Source organism: Dama dama, chromosome 3, assembly GCF_033118175.1.
Source record: "Dama dama isolate Ldn47 chromosome 3, ASM3311817v1, whole genome shotgun sequence".
Classification (NCBI taxonomy): domain Eukaryota; kingdom Metazoa; phylum Chordata; class Mammalia; order Artiodactyla; family Cervidae; genus Dama; species Dama dama.
This window is the reverse complement of record NC_083683.1, coordinates 53,858,444-53,876,939: the sequence shown is the minus strand read 5'-3', so window position 1 is coordinate 53,876,939 and position 18,496 is coordinate 53,858,444. Positions and strand designations below refer to the sequence as shown.

General features: G+C 43.0%; 1 protein-coding gene across 5 annotated transcripts in view; it reads right to left on the bottom strand.

Annotated features, from left to right (window-relative positions):
- Window positions 1-18,496, bottom strand: part of PRICKLE1 (prickle planar cell polarity protein 1) — a 118,077-nt gene that overhangs the window by 19,545 nt on the left and 80,036 nt on the right. For 2 of the 5 annotated variants that reach the window (XM_061129632.1, XM_061129653.1), the window contains exon 1: window positions 6,055-6,245. The exons of the other annotated variants lie outside the window; for them this stretch is intronic. The gene's annotated coding sequence lies outside the window, so the exon portion shown is untranslated. Of the gene's footprint in view, window positions 1-6,054; window positions 6,246-18,496 lie in introns of those variants that run through there. 5 annotated transcript variants of the gene reach the window in all.

Sequence of the window (18,496 nt, the reverse complement as noted above, 5' to 3'; positions counted from 1 at the left end):
ACTTTGCAGCACAAAAGAAGGAAGCCTGGCCATTGCTTCTGCTCTGGGTGATGAGGCAGGGTCTTCCTAATGACATCTTCATGTGGCTGCATTTGCTTTTTGCCAAAATACTATTAAATATCTTTTAGGCCAAACATGAAACCATCACTGAATTAGATCTAATAGGAAAATCCTATTCAGTCTATTTCCAGGTATTGTCTCTTAAGATTGATCATGTGAAACAGAATCAACAAATTAAATCTGCAAGTAAGTTGAATAATAATTGAAATAGGACTTTCCTGGTGGTTAAGTAGTTCAGAACCCACGTTCCAATGAAGGGGATGTAGGTTCTATCACTCGTAGGGGAACTAAGATCCCACATGCTGAGCTGCACAAGAAGACCTGACAACTAAGACTCGACACAGCCAAGTAAATGAACAAATAAATATTTTTTAAAAACTGAATTTTCGGGTTTGATATAAAGTGAAACTTTTTTTTGGCAGAACCACAGTTACACAGACAAAGCTGGCCCTATCCTGTGTCTCATATTATTTACTTTTGTAAATTTTTATATTGATGTAACTTCAAACTTCAGAGAAGTTGTAAGAAGAGTAGGGAACAAACTTGCTGCTGCTGCTAAGTCGCCTCAGTCGTGTCCGACTCTGTGCGACCCTGTAGACGGCAGCCCACCAGGCTCCCCCGTCCCTGGCATTCCCCAGGCAAGAACACTGGAGTGGGTCGCCATTTCCTTCTCCAATGAGTGAAAGTGAAGTCGATCAGTCGTGTCCGACTCTTAGTGACCCCATGGACTGCAGCCTACCAGGCTCCTCCGTCCATGGGATTTTCCAGGCAAGAGTACTGGAGTGGGGTGCCATTGCCTTCTCCGAAGGAACAAACTTTGGCAGTCTTTTACCCAGACTCATCAATTATGCTTCATTTGCTTTATCCTCCTCCTCCACACACATACACACATGCTTTTGTGGGAACCATTTGAAAGTATTTTTTACATTCTCTTACTTAACCACAATTAAACATGGTATCTTAAAGTTTATTTAAAAAAAAATAAAACTATGTGCAAGATACCACGTTAGATGCCAGAAAGAAATTGAATAAGAAGCCAGAATAGCTCAAACCATCAGTATTCTGTGCTTATTCTGAGGCAGGTTTCTTGTGCTGGTCTTGAAACGCTGCAATAAACGGAATGAACTCAATCACAAGTGAACGGCAATCGAGCATTACCCAATTCTGCGTCAGGTTTGCCCCTGTTAAGGAAATGAACCGGTAGTGGCCCTACCTCTCCAATGTCTTTATGATTCTGGATGTAAATAAGTCTGATCAGGCAGAGAAAAGAAGCAAAACAGTGAGTCTGACCATGAAGGAAATGTGTAGGGCAAGCAACATCTTAAAGCTAATAACACGTCGAAGAGGCCCGAGGCTGGGTAAGGAGAGATGAGATGCTTATTCCTAGAAAGATGAGGATTCTAAAGTGGAAGAATCCCATTTCCCCTGCTTTGTCCTTTCTTTTCCTTCTTCCTTCAAGGTAGTTAAATAGCTACTGCTCACCATTTAAAAAGATTCAGAGACAAACAGCTCACAGATGTCTGACTTCTCAATCATCATATACTTGTCAAAAGAACACCTGACCCCGGGGACAGGAGCGGAGCTGAGGGAAGGCAACTTGTTGCCCTGGGCATTCAGTAAGCACCTCCCCCAAATCCCCAGGCTATTGTAAGGGCTGGTTCCCTCAAACAGCAACTCTTTTCCTTCCAAAGATGGCCTAAGGATGTGACAGTTTTAAAGAATAAAATAATTAAATAAATATAAAGAATTAAAGTTATCACTGACATGTGCCAGTTGGTACTTTCACTCTGATTACATACACCTGGAAGCTAACCAGGACATCCAAAATAAGAACACGTTAGTAACAAAGACTCAATGCTGACAGGGAGTTTCATCTTCTTTCTGAGTTCAGGGCACTCCAGCCTCCTGAAGGGCGAACAGTATTGATTAATTATTGGCCACCATTCCCAGCTCCCTTGGCATGAGGTCGGAGTAACTAGTCCCTCCATAAAACCTCTGGCAGGCAGACACTAAGACAGAGACACACACACTGCATGTGTAAGCAGTCTATGGAACATGGCAGGATCTTTCCCGATGTCTTACACAGAGCAGAAATTGGGAGCCCCCAATGGCGCTATGAGGCTGTGAGCTGGCACTTGTTCCCCAAATTCAATCATTTAAGGAGGAGTCCCTTACGAAATTTATTTTCCAGATTCACTTACTCCACTCATTCATTCATCCTCATACTTAAGGACCATTATTGAATCGTTCTGAGAAACATCAAAAAACAAGGCAACTGACATTCATTCCATTAAAAGCTAGAACTTTTTTTTTTTTTTAAGTACCTGCTGTGATGAGAACGTTTCCAAATTTCATTTGGAATTTCCTTGCTTTCTTTAATAGTGGTGGTGTGTGTAAACTATGTATGATTTAGCCTTTGGCTGATCATTTGTTTTCATTTTGAGTAGAAGATGAACAGTGTAAAGAACACTGGCTTTAAGAGTTTAAACAAAAGGAGTTCTAAGTCAGCCATCCAGCTGGGAACAGCTTGGGAACCATCCTCAAGCAGGAGCTGAGGACTATCTCACAATGCAGAGCTGATGTCCAGAACTGCATGGCTCCAGACACATGACTTTAATTTGTGGCTTTCAATACTCTATAAATTAGGCAATTACAGTTTGAAAAGTTTCTCCACAAGTATATAGAATAATTATGCTGTAAATTATTATTATTATTATTATACTGTCCATTATTATATGGACAAGGGCTTAAGCATTCCTCCCATAAGCACAGCAATCACTGTTTAAGATAACATACAGTATGTGAAGGTGTTATTCAAACTAAAAAACTGCCTTATTATTTTGCTATGCTATTTTGGCCACTTGGAGATCATTTATTTTCTACTGAGCTGTATGCTGCATCCAGGATAGTTAAGGATTATTGTTTTGATTGACCTTGACCTATACATAAGTGAGCCTTTACTATTTTTCCTTAAAAATCTTAACAAGTCAACGTAGTATATGAAAGTCTAGAGGCAGTAAAGGGTCAATGTTTTGCTGAAAGACATATTCTTCCCAGATGACAATGGTACCACTGAATAATTGCATATCTCAAGCAGAAGAGACTTTGGACTGAACTCTATAGGCAAGGAAAAGAACAAAAGGCAGATAAGTAGGAAGGTTCCCCTCCTGGTCTTACAATTAATATGACAGTGATGGTCAGAAAAGAGAAAAGGAACCTGGGAGGGCCCTACTAGCCCACTGTCATCAAGAGAGCCTAAAGGTAGTGGCTTGCGAAGAGAAAGTAAAAGGAACCAATAAGAAAGAGGAAAACTGGGTCAAAGAGGGTTCTGATTCCTAGGCGGTTCAAAAACAATGCACCAATATGGAAATATTGTCTAGGCAAGTCAGCAGGGAGTGAGGATTTGGGCATTGAGATGAATGAGTTCAATCAGATTCACATTGAGGTTATAACTGTACATCAGTGCTGGTATGGTTCCTATTAGTCATCATTTTCTTAGACCAACTCAACGAATCAAATCAAAATCATGCAAATAGAAAACAGAATAATTTTCAGTGCCAGCCATTGACTAATGAAGTCTAAGGTCATACCCTTAATTACAAATACTTTTCCTAATAAAATTCCACTTTAGTTCCTATGAGAAGACTACCCGCAGCACTGCAGGATCCTTAGGAAAAAGTTATTTCTGGTGTGGACATGCCCAGGAAAGTTAGAAGTCTGATCACCAGAAACCAGAACAGATACTGATTTGTGAAGTCAGTTGGGCTAACATTCCCTAAGTGTCCCCTGCTGCTAAGTGTCATCCTGTGGGCCACAAGATGCTTAACAACTTCTTTGTTAAACTGCTTGTTAACAAGGCCTCTGTACATAGAAGATTCGGGTCACACACACCCACTCAAGATCTGCTCTAATTCAGCCAGGCTAAATATGCAGGTGAGTTAAATTTAACTACAGACTCATTTGGTAGTAGGGAATCCTGTCCATTCTTTACACACACACACACACACACACATCCAAGCACGCTCATGCGTGCGCGCGCACACATATATATACCCTAGTTTTATGGTGTCCTTAGCTTAAAAAAAAAAAAAAAAGTCAGAGGTCTACAAAAGCCATAGGTCTCAAAACTATTACAATCAAGATTTGAATTTCATAGCAAACGTCACTAAACTGCAATCTCTTTAAAGTTTTCACATAAAGAGCACTCAAGCCTATTGTCTGCTAAAGACAATAAGAAAGTCCTGGCCAACACAGCCCAACCCAATTGTACTTATTCTGAAATGAATCACAATAACTGTAAAATAAAAACAATGAAGATATTGCTTATGAAACATTCCTTGACTAAAAGGACTTCATACCAGCAATTAGTGACATTAGGCCATGTGCCCTTTGGCCTTTTCTGTATTTTCCAGGTAAACCTCCATCCAACTGGTACATTTTCCGACAGCTGAGTGGCCCGACAGGCACCACACCATCATTGCCAAGCAGCTATCTATTTTTCCAAGAGGAAATGTGGAACTCTGCAGGGTTTCAAAGCAGGCTAATTTCATGCACAAATACATTCCACGACAGTAAGACAGACTGCTTAACAAAAGGAGGAAACCTGATGACAAAGCAGGGTCCTTTGCCAGAGCGGCGCTTTGGGGGGCAGGTTATTTGGCAGTAAGCCGGCCTGCAAGGCAGAATCCAAAGGGCAGGCTACGGTGTGAGGCGGGCGGCGCGAGGCGCTGTCTCACGAATTCATTGTTTTCCATAATGGGAGACGCAGGTATTTTCTCAAAATCATATTCAAGTCTCCTATTGACTTTCTGAATTTCCATTTTCAACGGCGGCCCAAGGAAACGGCAGCCAGACTTGACTCCAATGTACACACAGACTCGGGTTTCACCGTCACCTGTTGGCTCCTGAACAACACTCCTCTTTGTGAGACGCACAGCCCTCATTTGAAACAAGTTTCCAGAGAAAACACTTCAAGAAAGTGTTTGAGAAGTCACAAGACTCGAGTTGTAAAAACAAATTCCACACATAGCCTGGCTTATTTTATACTGACACAGATTAATGTGAAAACCCGAGGTTTTTAAAAGGGCCGCGGGAGAGGAGTCGAGGAAGGGATATCACCCCGTCCTTCCGAAAAACGCAGGGGGCTAATACGAGGTGGGCCGCGGGGCACGGGCTGCGGGCTCCGCCGGGCCCTCCGCGTCCGCCTCAGGAACGCCCGGGGTCGGAGCCCGCTCGCCCGCGGCCCGCAAGCCCACCCTCCGGGCGGCGCCGGGTGCTCGGGCCGCCAGGGGGCGCCCGGGCCGCGGGTCCGCCTCGGGCCTGGGCTCCTCCGCCTCCGCGGCCTCCCGCACTTAGACGCCCAGCTCCAGACCCCGAGGCGAGGAGACAAGCCCTTCACGGCGCCGGCGAGAGCCCCGCGAGGGCAGCTCCTCGACGCCCGGAGCCTTCGAGGCCCCCGCGCCGCCCTCGGGGCAGCGTGACCTCCTCACCCGGGACCGCACTCGCTCCACCGCTCGACCGCCGGTCCCCGCGTCTATCCCCAGATTCCAACGCGAAACCCTCCCCGTAGCCTCAGCATTCAGCCCCCGCGGCCCATCGCCATCGAGCCCCGGAACCCAGACGGCGGCTCCCCACCTGCGGCCGCGGGGCCGAACGCGGCCTGCAGCCCCTCCGCGGAGCCCTTGGCGCGCACTCGCCGTCCCCCGCTCTGCGACCGACCACGGCTGGCGGACCGGCGCGGGTGCTCCCGCAGGAAGACAGGAGTGGGGGTCCCTAGGGTCATCCGCGCCCACCCCCTTCCGGACGAGACCCCAGCAGGGCGCGGGCCGAGGGGCAGGGGCGGCGAGCGCGGGGACCCCGTCGCCGCGCAGTGTCAGCCCCGCCCGGCCAGCGAGGGGTCGCCCCCGCCCCGCAGTGACGCGCGGTCAGCCGGCCGGTCCTGTGAGTCCCCTTTCGGTGCAACGCGGCGATCCTCAGCCGCGGCCGCCGTCTAACCTGCCGTGAGGGGGCCGGCAAGAAGTCCCCCAGCTTTCCAGAGACCCTTCGTCCCCGCCGGCGTCGCCGACTCTGCTCCCCAGTGTTGGAGTCGCCTCGCCCAGGCCACCGCATCCCCCACGCCTCAGCTCCGCGTCTCTCCAGGATACGCCACCGCGGAAAGAAAAACCCCGTCTCCCCTCTGCTCTTGGGCCCGCGATCTTCAAAAGTAACCAGAGCCCGCATTAAAAAAAAAAAAAAAAAAGTAACCATTTCGCTTCCTGACGGTCCCACCCTCCTTGCGGCGCTGCGGGCCGGCCGCCGGGCTGGCGATCCCCGCCCAACTCCGCTCCCGGCTCCCGTCCGCAGGAGGAGCCTACCCGGCCAGATCCCGCTGCCACCCGCTTTCCAGGAACTGTCACTGCTGACCGGGCCCCTGGCAGGTCTCCACAAGGTCCCGCGCAAGAACGATTCCTCGAAGAGTTACCCACCCACTTGGCCAGCCTCGTGGCTCGAGCTCCTACCTCGGTCCGCCCGCTCCATTCCCGGGAGCCCTAGTGAGTGTTAAAGCCGAGATGCAAATACCCCAGGACGCTTAAGTAAACTTCCCCCTCCCGCAGGTGCACGCGCGGGCCAGAAAACGCTGGGAGCATATGCAGGGACACTTCTTAGAGAAATCATCTCCTCTCTGCCCATAACAATAATGTCAGCAAATGGCACGTTTAACCAAGTTCTCACTTGGAAGGGCTCATTAACATATGAATTCTCCTCTTAGGACTTGCCTTGCATTTCGGAGAGGTTCCTACTGCTTTTAGCGCAGATTTATTTTTATCAGTAAATAACATCCAAAGAAACGGAACCAGGTCACGGGATGCACTCAATCAAGTACATGAATAAGAGTTGTTAAGTGAATATAATTATTCAAAGACAAGGACTATGCTCATACTCATGGCTAATCTTGTTTCTGAGCTGTTAATATTTCTAGGTACACTAAGGAAAGTGAAGCTTGGCATTAGTTGCCCACCGATAGGACGAAGAGAAGCAAAAACAGGACCTCAAGGCAAGCCCAGGAAGAAACTACAATCTGAAGCAGAAGACTGAGTCACTTCAAAACTACAAATTTTAATTTCTACAATAGCCTCCTTATCACAAGGCAATATGCCAAAAGAAGAGAGAGAAAAAGATGCACTATTTAAAAGCTTTATCAGTTTATAAAACGCAACTTAAAATGGTCACCAGTTCCTTGGGTATCCTACCTCTTTTTCAGGTTATATTAGAAAAAAAAATCCTTAGACCATCAGGATTCCTTGGAAGTAATTTGCAACATATATGTTTCTACAGTATACAACTGAACAATAGCCCATTGTAACTGTGATTTAAAAATACACAAACAAGTTGCTATAAATAGAGCAGTCAAGTGAATAACTCTGTGGCCAATTTCTGTTATCTCTGCTGCAAAGCAAGGCAGCTGAGAAGCTGCTTTTTTTTAAGTTACTTTTTTAAAGTGGCAGAGGCCCCCCAAAAGGTAATGGCTCTGCTGGTAGATTAGCTTGGAAACACTGCAACAGGATCTGTTATTGAAATATACTCTATGTTGGTAAATCTAGAACACAAGTTGTGAAGATGGTTCCCAAACAGTTCTAATGTAGATCTCCTCTGCCTTCAGGTTGTATGGAGATTGGTGAGAGAGCAAGGGTGGACTTCAAAGATGACCACTTTCCTCTGTGGAGCTGTGAAATGAGTCGTGAATACCTAGGTCAGATTTCCTTTTTCCTATTTCATTTCTGTTTGGACTTTCTCACGGAAGTCATCAGCTGACAGTGTGCAGTCTATTACTGACTTAAATCAAACCTCAAACTATCATATCATTATAATGCAGGGAGTATCAGCAGGCCAATGCTTTTTGCCAGGTGGATCCTTTTTGAAAGCTTTAATGGAAAGCTACACCTTAGCCAAGGCCCCAGAACCCTCCCAACTACAAGCCATAGCAACACTTACCAGTATTAAATGTCTGCCATTCTAAGTGTGCTTCTCCTCAAGCAGTTACTGGTAAATACTGTTTGTGACATTTTCAGCAGTTACTGTCCATTTTATTGCCTATTGTAAGTGTTTTCAGTGATGAAGCGTGTTTGGAGACAGTTAAAAACTTCCTACTAAAGTTCAATCTGAATGTAACAGACCTTAGTCGGGTCTGAAAGGCATTGTTATTGTCAAGGGTGAACTTATGCAGGATGGAGAGCAAGGCCCCCAACCAGCATCCTTTTGTTTTAGCGGGGAGGAATATTCATTGCCTGGAAATCACACTTTCCAGGAGGCTGAGAAAGGAAGCCCAGAAATTCACAGGACTTGGTTCCCTCTAGCCAGCAAGGTCTCTGCCCTACTGTCACTCAGAGTGTCCTTTTCCAGCTGCCCATCCCAAATATCACCCACGTCCCCCCCCACCCCCGCCTTATTTGTGTTGTCTTCACAGCACTCTTGCTTGACATTCTATTTGTTCATGTTTGCTGTCTGTCTTCTTCCCTAGCCTTTGGGGGTTCATTACTATACTCTCAGCACTAAGATTCATGCCCCGCACTTAGTAGACAAGTTCAGTAAGCAGGAGTTGAATGAACGAATGATTTTTGGACATTCTTCTCAGGCCTTCATTGCCATACCATACCTGAACAAGGAACTCTGTTTCTAACCTAAAGCCAGACAGAATTCCCGTGTCTTAATGGAAGAGACTGAGAAAGAAAGAAAAACGCCAAGGGCAGAGAAATAAAGAGACAGCATTTTGGTTGTCAAATGCCTGTCAGCTTTATTGGGTCTGGGAGAAAGAGATAAACGTACAAAATATAAAGCACAACTGAGTTCTATTCCTTGGTTCTCCTATGATTTGTATATGGTGACCTTGAGGTCTTTTCTGCTCCTTGCTTCTATTTTTCCATTTGTTAAACAGACCTACTTTATTGAAGAGTAAGAGTTGCTCTTGGTCTCAGCTATGTGGAAGGATTTGTAACTAAAAGTCAGTCATCTAGGAAGAGTCTATTTAAATGATTGAATGTCTATGTTTCTGAATAGAAAAGAGAGATCAAGGACTCTGAAATTCATCAAATGACATTTCACTCATTAAATTTAAGGGGTGACTGGCATAGGGAATGTTAAGTAGGGTGACAGGTTTCAGGACAGCAATTGGGTAGTGCTGACTATGTAGAGATAGGTAACTAAAAGAATCACAACATCTGTAATGTTGGATGCAATTTCTAATGAACATAGCTTAAAAAATAAATCACAGAGTCAGACAATGCTAGAGTTGACAACAACCTGTAGGATCCTACATCTTGTCCAGAAAAAAACCAAGATCCAGAAAAACAATCATAATCATAATTCTTCAAGTCTGTTACCAAATTTGCTACCACTAAATGTTTATGTGAAGTGTTTTACCTTCTTTTTCACTCTAACATTTGTGTTGTATCTCTGATTGGGCAGTATATCCTGATGGCTAACTGATCACGTGCAAATTCTAGGGTCAGCTGAGTCCTCAGCAGCCCTAGGGAAGGGCCTGAAGGCAGTATCAGCTCTTCTGAAAGTTAATAGGCTGGATGTTGTTTTATAATAGGTTGCAGTTTCTCTAGGTCTCCAATTACTTTCTTTCCGCCTTTGATTATATTTAAAGCAATGTGATTAGAGAGCACTGGTTCTTTAACATTTTCTACACCCAGTCCCTCTTTAGATTTACTACTCCGATCCACCCAGCCAGCCATCCCCTCCCCCAACTCCTAACTCCTTTGAGGGTAAGGTAAATCCTCCCTGCAAAATATCCCGATGCGCTGGGTTTGGAGCTGGGAGACTTAAAAGTCTATTCTCCGTTAACTACTAGGCTCAGGGACAAATCACTTCTATAAGGTATTAGTTTTTTTTTTTTTTTTCTAAAAATGCTATGTCAGTGGTTAGAACTTCTAAGGAGGGAACACAGTCTATTTTTCAACTAAAATAGGAATCAATATTGAAACTGATGAAAGTAAAACTGCCCTATTGAAGTCCTGGGTTGGTTTCTTCCCAAACCCTTCCCACAATTACTTCCTCAAACCCTTCCCACAATTACTTCCTCAAACCCACTCTTCCAACTTGGACCTCAGGCTTCACCATCTCAAACTAGATGCTTCCAGAGACTCCACCAGTTCTAATATTTTTTGAGTCTCTTAAAATTTGATAGCTGGTTGTGACAATAATACCAGGCAGGTGTCTTGAGTCTATAGCCCAGCCTGGGTGGGAGAATACAAGGTCAGATCCTTCCATTTGACTCTCATTCAGAGTTATGACTTCTAGTAAAAACCCACCACTCACTCTCTGCTGCTCTGAAATAACCCTTTCCCAGTCCAGGAAATCTCTCTTTCCATGGACAGGTAATTAAACCAGTATTCCTTAAGAACATAAACCTTTCCTTAAGTTTTTCAACTTTCTCTATTCCTGTAGATCTGTGGTTTAATACAACATACTTCAGACTTCATTGCTGAAAAACTGCCAACATGTTAAGAAATAAAGAATAAATCTTCCAATAAATATTGGAACATCTAGGGGGCTTCCCTGGTGGCTACGTGGTGAAGAATCTGCCTACCAGTGCGGGAGAACAGGTTCTATTCCTGGTGTGGGAAGCTCCCGCATGTCGCAGAGCAACTAAGCCATGTGCCACGACTAAACCTGTGCTCTAGACCCTGGAAGCCGCAACTATGGGAGCCTGAGCGCCCTGCAGCCCATGCATGTTCCATAATAAGAGAGGCCATCGCGGTGAGAAGCCTGAGCACCCAAACTAAACAGTAGCACTGGCTTCCACAACTAGAGAAAAGCCCTCACAGCAAGGAAGACTCAGCACATCTATAAAGTTATTAAATATTGAGAGATCTATACATGGAAAGATAGGATAATATGGAGATGCAAATCCCAATACATAGTATGATCACATTATTATAGCTAATAATATATGGGCTAATGTATGCATAGCAAAACTACTTAGAGGAATATAATTACTGAATCAATATGATTTCTAGAGAAGGGCAGATGGAAACTTTCACTTTTGAACTTACAGGTAACCCTTGAGCAATGTGGGGGTGAATCTGTGTGTAACTCCCTACCCTTGGTTCCTCTGCATCCAAAGATTCACAGACAGTGCAGCACTGTAGCATTTACTACTGAAAAACTTTCAAGTGTAAGTGGACCTGTGTAGTTCAAACCTGTGTTGTTCAAGGGTCAACTGCTTATTTGTAAAATAATTGTACCTTTGTATCTTCACACTATTTACAACCTTTTTCTTTTTCATAATGCTCATATAAAACTTTTATAAAAATGGTTTAAGAAACATTAAAGAAAATATTCTACAATATTAATATAAGGAAGAAAAGCTCAAGAGCAGAAAATTATTTCTTGATTTGTTATTAGTTGATACAGGAAGATATATGAATACAAAATTCCTCCCTGTGCTATCTTCTGCTCATTCACAAACCTGAAGGGTGAAATCTCTGCTGCAGTCACCAGTCCCACATTTCCATGGAGCCAGACTATATTGGAACAAGAGCTGCCTGAGCTGATGCTTCATGAATTCATCCATTGATTTATTGATAGATTCTTTGGTTGAATCAAAAGATATTTAATTCAGAGCAGCTCTATTAGACCTACACCCTCCCCTTAAGGACTTCACAGAATATGAAATTTAAATATGAAGTCCTTAAGGGGAGGGTGTAGGTCTAATTTAAATTTCATATTCTATTTATATCTTGATAAAATAGAAGGCATAGGAAAACACATAAGATGAGTGGGGAAAATTAACAATTGTTCTAATTTTCCAAAACACCTAAGAAACCATGGTATGTTGTGATTATACTACAATTGAGGTATGGTTAAAATTCTAATATAGGAGTATGAGGAAATGTTGATCGATCAGTCTGGTTAGAAGATGAGAATCCAGGAAGGTGGGGTGACACCTGAGCTGGGCCTGAAAGGATTTGAAGTAGGTGATCAGGGTAATCAGAGGAGCTGGGAGTAGGAACCAGGGCCCAGGTTGGGCCCGTCAAAGCCTGAGGGCCGAAAGAGTGAGCTTCCCTTAGAAAACCCACAGTGATGTGCCGGAGCACAGCAGGGAGGCAGGTCCAGACTCTAAATGGCTGCGTGGGCCAGGGCTGTTCAGCTATCCCAGGGGCTACGGGGAGTCACAGAGGCTTCAAGAAGAGTGAAATGACTGTATCTTTGCCCTCATTAGACAGAGGGCAGAGAGAACAGTGCAGGGAAACCAGATGGAAAGAGCCTGAAAGCCATTCCAGGATTCAAAGGCAGTGTGTCTGAGGGTGGAGAGACTGGACTGCGGTGGCCCAGCAGGGACTGTGAGAGCTGAGGGTGCTGGCAGATGGGGGCCACCATTTCTTAAGTCAGCATTCCCATGGTGTACTGGAAAGACAATCAACGATTTAGCCCTGATATGAGAGCTCCAGTTTGAAACTGCAGATATTTTTCACTGTCCATGAAAGATAAACTCAAGGTAACCCAAAGTGTTGATATTTATGTTTCTAAGTTCAAACTTTATCTTCCTGTTGGAATCCACTCTTAAAATATAGCACTGGCATCCTCCAGTGTTAGCGCTGGGCCCATCATTATGGAAGGAGACAGGAACAGGACACTAAGGTTGGAGGATTATGTAGAACTACCCAACCAAGCCTGCTGCAGAGATGAAACAGAAAGTGGAAACTTGGTGTGTTAGGTGAGGTCTGCAATCTCGCAGTTTGTATTCTGTGCAAAACATGTAAATAATAAATACTGCTTTGTCTTAAAAATGAAAATTATAGAGTATTTGCTGCTTTGCTTCATGAACTACATGCTCAAAGCTATTTAGTTCACCTTTGTATTTTTCATGCTATTTAAATTCTCCACTACCTAAGACGGTTGATTTTCCACAAGGAAAAATCTGGGCCAACGAAGGCGGGCCAGCTTTTAACAACTACCTTGTACAATAACGTTCTTACAGAGGTGTCAGCAAAGAATTATTTCAAGCAGCCTGTTGCCAAAAACAAAAGGTCAGCCAAGCTTTCCATAACGTTTCTTTACCTTATCTAAGATACCAAGTCCCCTTCTGGAACTGTGGGAATTTACACAAGGTGATTTTGTAGTGGGGACTGGTTTACCAGCTTTCCTAGGTTGGGCCAGGGCCAGGAGTTGGAATTCCAATTATTATATTGGATCAAATCACATAACTCTAGGTAAGTAACTATCTTCTGATGAAAGTTACTTTTAATATTGCCTTTGTCTTTTATGCTTGGAGGGCTCATCTCTTCAGCATTGTATCTGCATTGAGTTATAGAGGGGCTAAGGGAAGGGATGCTGCCTATTTTGTTTAGCAATGAATCTATCCCAAGCGCTTAGATACTCAGGCCTGCCTCATTGGGTACTTTGCCTGCTACATAGCGTTTTCTCTAAGAATTTGCTGAGTACTCAGTGACTGGTTCACATGTGACCCTCCACAGACCGTGACTCAGACCTTATTAAGCACTCTTAAATCTCAATTATCAATCCATTGATTTTGTTTTCTCTATTTTTATTTGGATAAAAAAGTGAGTCAACTAATTTAGTGTTCAGTTCTCTAGTTTTAATATGTAAAGGAACCTCATGAAATTTATCTTTTACATTATTCTTTTTAGCATATAAGATCTGATATGAACTTAAACCAATTGGCTAAAGTGAAATCTCTTTAGCAAGCTCAAATTGCTAAATGATATGCTCCACCCACCTCCAGGCCAATAATCCTCCTTCCTCCTCTCTTCCCGGCCTGTTTATGGTACCTAACTGCCAGTGTTCCCAGTAAGCCAGATACCTGACCATCAGAGGCGCCTCCTACACCAAGTGCCCTTCTTCTTGCCTGCCCTCATTCAGGGACTTACTGCATCTTTGCATCTTTTCCATTTTCTGACTCACCCTGTCCCCCATCCTGGGATGCTACAGCAGCCGAGCCTTGGGGCTTCTTTTGCCTACATACCCATTTTCCCTCACTTGGCCACTACAAACCTATATCATCCTTCTACTTTAAAAATCCCTTCTTCAGTTTTTCTGGCACCTCCATGGGATAAATGAAGGTCCTTCATTTCCAGCCCCCATTGATCCCTCCGACTGTATCTCCATCACTTGTCATACCTCACCTCTGGCTCCAGAACTTGTGGTTTCCAAGCATATCACATTGTTTCACGACCCTTTGCCTAATCCTGCTGTTTCCTCTACGTCCAACTGTCTAGCCACACATTTTTATCTGCCTGGCTGACTCTTCTTTCACGACTTCATTTGGGATGGGTCCAGGAATGTTCCGTGAGGTCCCATTACACCAGAGGTTTCTATGCTGCACGTCCATTCCTCCAAGACTCTCCACTAGCCCCAGGACTCCCATCTTATTCAGACCTCCACCAAAACTACTGCCTATTTTCTTTCTCAAATAGAAATTCTTTTAACTTAACAGACAGCTTCTCTTCCTCTGTGCACAGAGCTTTGGGACAACCCAGAAACTCAAACTTTCCACTTGGCAGTTACACCAATAAGGATGAGCTACAGTCACTATTTTGTTTAATATTAGTCATTGGAAGAGATGTATTTTGAGAAACAGACTTTCTGGTGTTTCTGGTTCCTTAAAAGAGCTTTCTCAAACAAAATGCAGTGATATGATCCCATGATGATCATGGTGAGGAAGCTGTCTGTGAGGATAAAAGTGCAGTCTGGGTGGATCTCGATGTAATGAGCATCCTACTGTCCTTTGAGGAAAGAGTACACTGTCTCATAGCAGGCCATCCAGTACCTGATACAGGGCCTTCCTTTCAATGAACATGCAGTGACCTAAAGACAGGGCTGGCATCAGCATAGAATGAGGGGTCAAGTATGTATTAGAATTGTGCATCATCTTGGACATACAGCATGTTACTACATTTTATCTGGTGACACGCTAAGAATATAATAATGCCAAGTGAACCTCTGTCACTATTATTATTACTATTATGTAGCTATAACATCTGGAGTACTTGTAGGCTAGGCCTTGTATTAAATCCTGTATATTAAAAAAAAATTCTTATAACATGATAAAGTAGATCTTATATTCCTCATTTTACAAATGAGACATGTAAGTTGCTCCATCATCTAATCATCAGCTAATTAGTGCAAGAGTCTGGATTCAGAACCAGGTCTGACATCAAAGCCTATGGTCTTCTACCACTATGTTATTTGCTTTTAAAGCAGAGCTTCTTACAAATAGCAAAATAACATGCTTTGCTTGCCCCAGCTGGTGACTCAGCGATATTACCAGGAAGTAGGAAGGATAATTCTAGAATTTTCATACCACATTATTTCATCTAGAAATGAAGCAATGCACTCAGTGACAACACACTGGCTGCCTTGACCTCTAGGACCAAAATACTGCACAGCTCAAAGGAGCGGGGTCACCCGCAGCCCCCAATCCTGGCGATCCTCAGACAGATGAGGCACTGAGATTTTGGAAGCAGTTCACTGCATTTTTAGCTTCCATAGATACAAAGTCACTTATTGTCCAAATACAACAAAACTGGCCTGTATCTGAAGATCATTCATATAACAGTTGCTCTGATGCAACTATTCGTCATTAGAGTATCAGGGTGTGCTAAGCTCTTACTCAAGTAAGGGTATCACTCTCAGATGGAGCCCAACCATCAGCTCCTCGATTTAGAGGCAGATTATGCTGAACAAAGGGCAAACCACGAGAATGGTTCGGTTTATAGCTTATGTGTGACCCATTCAACTGAACGCATCTCACGTGACATCCTGAAGGCAAAAAGGCACTGCAGTAATAATGCAGCCATTAATAAGCCTGTCAGACAAAATTGATTACAGCTCAACTCCCAGGACCATAATACATTATTATTGTTGTTTTACTAAGGTCCTTCAGTTCAGTTGCAGCAAATGAATAAAAAGAAAAAAAAAAAAGACAATAGAAGTAATAGTCTGGCAGCATTTCTTGGCTATTGTAATTGCTAAAATATCTCCCAACAAAAATTTGTTGCAGATGAGCTCAAATAACAGAAACTATTAAGACTCATATAATATCACTCATATCATATAAGCAGGCTTGTAAAAGACAATCTGCTTCTTACAGAAGGGCACACATTTTTTACTTATCACAAACTAAGATTACTGACTGCATTGCTGCTAATACAATAGAACAAACCTCATTTCCATTATCGGCCATTTCTAAAGTCTTTAGCTTCTCTTTCAATAGATTCTAACAAGATTCCAGGAATCTCTGAAATGCTTCTCTCCACCTTTTGGATAGGTATGTTTGGGAGCGGGAAGCAACTTAGTGAAGACTGAAAATATCATTAGGAAAATAGTTTTATGACATATCATGCTTTTAGGATCTAAAGAGTCAAAAATTTTTGGAAAGAATCCAATGACATGGGTAGATAACCTCTTCAAATGGAGTCACCATTCAAAGGATAGAAGAGGAGGGCCAATTCCTACACAAGCAACATTTCTAATCATCTTCTTGTCTTTTCCTATTTTATAATGACTTTTCTGAATGTACAACTATCTGATTCCTAAGAACACCTTTTATGAAGTGCAGCATTTTTTTTTTCACAATCAGACAATTAAAGTCTACAAAAAATGCTTGTCACTCTATAGGAAAATATTTCTCATGCCTAATTAAGAAAATTCTTAGGGAGAATAAATATGATGTTCATATACATAAATATTTGGGATCCTTGAAAGCCTGTAACAGGAACATCTGGGCATTTTGATGCTGATGCTGCGTAATAAGAAATTTCATTTGTAGTGAAATTATTAGGGGAAAAATAATTTAAAGTGACCTCTAGTGTGCTAACTAGGCAGCAAGTTTTCTGTGCATTGTGAGGAAAACATTCACTGTCCATTAACAGTACTAGGACAAACTGGGAAAAAGTGGGCTAGGGCCTCTGCCATGTCACTCCCAGAGGCCTGCCAGCAAGAATGGCAGCTATGAGCCTCTGGGTAGATTCTTGGTGGCAGTTTTTGTTTTGAGTAGGGGAGGAACTGAAAGTTAAAGAATGGCTTGGGAATGCCTGGACATTTACAGATCTGTTCTTTCCCAGATAGTTTTATGCTTTAGATAGTTCTTAAAGGGCAAATATAGAGGCTACTTACTCAAGGTACTTAATAGGTATGATTTTTTTTTTTTTTTAAGTATTTGCCTTTCTGCTCCTTTATACTGCCAACTATCAGGGACCCACATTTTATACTGGAATGTATTTTCAGGGCAGATGGGGGAAAAGGGCCAAGTTTCAGACATCTCTTTTCTCTATTTCTTTCCTTCACTGTAAGGTTTGCTTTATGGAGCTTTCAGTCTTCGGTTTCCATAACCTCCTAATGCAAAACAGGCTAAGAAGAGCCATGAATGTAACAAACCACATGTTGCCTTGCTTTCCCTTTTTTTTTTTTTTTTTGAGGAGGAAAAAAAAGAGTATGCAAACTTACCAGTTCACCAAAATTAAAGATGTTTTAAAGGTTTCTTAAACTCAGTCTTGGCCATCTTGTAATATTTTAAAATATAAATTAAAACACATGATTGTGATAAACTCTGATTTTACTGAAAAGCGAAAAGAAGATGCTAAGACCATGGACAATAGTCTACAAAATTAATTTTGACTTATGGGGCGATCTGAATATTTTCACCTCAGCCAAAGATAAGTGACACACACACACAAAATTAACTGTAAGGATTTCATTGTGAAATCGGACACTAGCGCTTTCTGAATCCTGGAAACTTGCATAAATTATTCAAAAATTTTATGGCTCAATTCAGCTGTCAAAGAGAAGAGCCTTGTGACAACACCTCACACCTGTTACTCATCTGGAACAGTCTTGGGCTTAGTGAGTCCCACCTGGATGAGCATGCCCAGACGTTCCTCACACTCATTTTACACAAGGGGATGGATTCTTTGCCATGCTGGGTAGTAAAGAAATTAAGACACACACTAAAATCCCTGGAATTTTCCCAAATGGACTATCACGATACAGATCTTAACTAAAGTAACCATGGAAAAGAGCACAGACCTTACAAAATCATGAGACGTTCCCTTTAGAGCTCTACCATGGAACATGAACACAAAACACAATTAAGGGCCACAGACTTCAATATCTGTTGTAAGGAAAGCACCATCCAACCAAAAAAAAAAAAAAAAAATAGTAACAGAAATTATGAAAGCTGGTTTTTCTTCTAGGTCTTACTGTCATAGGAAACGCAAATGTCCCAAATAAATTCTCATCAGAGTATTCCCTGCCTCTGGGGTAATTCCCAGCTCTGGAAATCTTTATCCCCACACCTTCTTCCTTCCCTAACTCAATTCGCATGATAAAGGGACAAAGCCTAAGTCAAGTGTGAGGTTCCTACAGCCTCCAAAGTCCCTCCCTGTGGTCCTCCCACCGTCGAGCTGCATGCAATTCAAAAAAGGGTCTTGGT